The 2,500-nt window shown below is 57.4% G+C and overlaps 1 non-coding gene across 1 annotated transcript in view; it reads left to right on the plus strand.

Moving 5' to 3' along the window:
* Positions 1–2,062: 2,062 nt before the first annotated feature.
* Positions 2,063–2,500, plus strand: part of LOC124732080 — a 1,909-nt gene continuing 1,471 nt past the window's right edge. Inside the window, exon 1 of the ribosomal RNA XR_007008531.1 lies at positions 2,063–2,500. This exon is cut by the window's right edge and continues 1,471 nt beyond it. This is a non-coding gene — a ribosomal RNA (small subunit ribosomal RNA).

The following is a 2,500-nucleotide window of genomic DNA, read 5'->3' on the forward strand; positions in this document are numbered from 1 at the left end:
TGTGCCTCAACCTAACCCATGTTGTGCCTCAACCTAACCCATGTTGTGCCTTAACCTAACCCATGTTGTGCCTTAACCTAACCCATGTTGTGCCTTAACCTAACCCATGTTGTGCCTTAACCTAACCCATGTTGTGCCTTAACCTAACCCATGTTGTGCCTTAACCTAACCCATGTTGTGCCTTAACCTAACCCATGTTGTGCCTTAACCTAACCCATGTTGTGCCTTAACCTAACCCATGTTGTCGCCTTAACGTAACCCACGTTGTCGCCTAAACCTGCTCTGTAATTGTTATACGACTCGTTCAATTACTGTAGTGTTGCCCACCCGCAACCCTCGCAATATAGTTCGCTACTCGCACTGCCCGCACCCCTGTGTATCGCTTCATGTTAAACACCTTGCAAGTCTTGCTCACTTTCCACATGCTCCTGCTGTACACTGTAATGTGGATGGCAGCAGGACGTACATGCCGCCCCTCCCCACGTCCCCACCTTGCCCCCTGCCTTCGCAAGCTGGTTGGTGAGAAGTTTGCATGTTCAATGCCCTTCGCATGCGACGTACTCAGGCTACGTTGTGGTGCGGCCTGTGTCAACTGTCCGCTGATGTCGTACGCGTGAACCACAATCTGTACTGCACATTCGTCCTTATGTACTGAATGATACATCGTGGCACATGTGTGACCGCACAACGACTGCGCCCAAAAACGGCGGACCATACAGTGCAAATATTGTGCACGCAGCTACGTGTCGTCTCCCTATGAGAGCTGGATTGCAGTGTGGTACGCCATAGAGACGTGTGGGAGGAACGGACGCCGTGGATGGCGATCAGCATGAGCTGTCTGTTGATGTATTCGGACCTAGTCGTCTCTCCTCACACACCGTGATGGCATGGTGCACCGCGTTCCATATCTGCGACATGCTACAGAGGCCGGTTGACAGTCGTTCGAGCAATGGACATCGCATACGTACGGGGGCCACCTTCCACGTATTGTCTAGGCGTGCACATTTTGTTGCGTGTATGTGGGCAGACGTAGTGTGGCGTGACACCTGACACAGGCATGCAATAATCGTTGAAGTTGCAAATGGCGATGGACGCCTGCGTTTTCTGGTGAAGTTACGCAAATGAACAAATGGTAACCTGTTGTGGTGCGGTTGTTCTCGCTAGGGGTGAATCGGTGATGGCGACGATAGGTTGAGGTACTAACCGGTTGTTCCAGCGATACCCACCATGCCGACGAAACTGAACGGCATCTGGGTGTGAAGCGATACGCGGCGGTGGCTGGGTGGGACCGTCCCCGGCCGGTGAGGGGGCGCCTCCCGGCGTGCTGGCCGCGCGGTGCGTGGGCGCACGCGCTACAGCCGGCTGGTGGGGGCGGCCAGTGGCAGGCGCGCCGGCCGACGGACGCGGCAGGCGTCGCAGCTGCGCGCCGGCGCACCCTGCGCGCGGCGCCGTGCGGCCAAAGTAGGTCCTCGCGGGCCCGGTGCGAAGCGCGGTGGACATCTTCAGTGTGCTGGTCCGATTGAGGACTGTGTGCGTTGAGGATGCGCCGCCGCCCGGCGCTCGGCGCCGCGACGCCGTCTGCTGCTCGGTCGCCCCAGCGGTTCTCGCTGGTGGTTTGTATCGCAGCTGTGCGGATGTGTTGGCGCGTGCGCTGTGCTGGGAGAGTTCGCTTCGGCACCCAAGTGGGGCTTTTGTCCTTCTGTGGCGCTGGCGTTGGAGCTGCCGGTCACCGTAGGTGGCGCGTGTTGTCTCCCGCCGGCAATGCCACGACAGCACGCTCCCGGGCCTCTGTCGGCAGCGGCAAGCTCAGTTGGGAGCACGGGTGGTCGCACCGAAAGCGTCTACTCGCCTAACTCCGGGCGATTGCGCCTCTCTCGAACCCGACCAAGTACTTGGGACGGCGCTGCGCGCCGCCGGGACCTGAGAGGGTTTCGAGGTGTATTGTGCAGGGGAGCTCAGCCTCCTCCTGTTTGCAGAATGATTGAGCGGACGCTTGCGTGTTCGCGCGGGCCCCCGGGACACACTCCCGGGCGGCCGGCTGCTCAGCTCTAGTTGACGCAGCTCCCTGGTTGATCCTGCCAGTAGTCATATGCTTGTCTCAAAGATTAAGCCATGCATGTCTCAGTACAAGCCGCATTAAGGTGAAACCGCGAATGGCTCATTAAATCAGTTATGGTTCCTTAGATCGTACCCACGTTACTTGGATAACTGTGGTAATTCTAGAGCTAATACATGCAAACAGAGTCCCGACCAGAGATGGAAGGGACGCTTTTATTAGATCAAAACCAATCGGTCGGCTCGTCCGGTCCGTTTGCCTTGGTGACTCTGAATAACTTTGGGCTGATCGCACGGTCCTCGTACCGGCGACGCATCTTTCAAATGTCTGCCTTATCAACTGTCGATGGTAGGTTCTGCGCCTACCATGGTTGTAACGGGTAACGGGGAATCAGGGTTCGATTCCGGAGAGGGAGCCTGAGAAACGGCTACCACATCCAAGGAA

The sequence above is a fragment of the Schistocerca piceifrons genome, unplaced genomic scaffold (assembly GCF_021461385.2).
Source record: "Schistocerca piceifrons isolate TAMUIC-IGC-003096 unplaced genomic scaffold, iqSchPice1.1 HiC_scaffold_1312, whole genome shotgun sequence".
Taxonomy (NCBI): Eukaryota; Metazoa; Arthropoda; class Insecta; order Orthoptera; family Acrididae; genus Schistocerca; species Schistocerca piceifrons.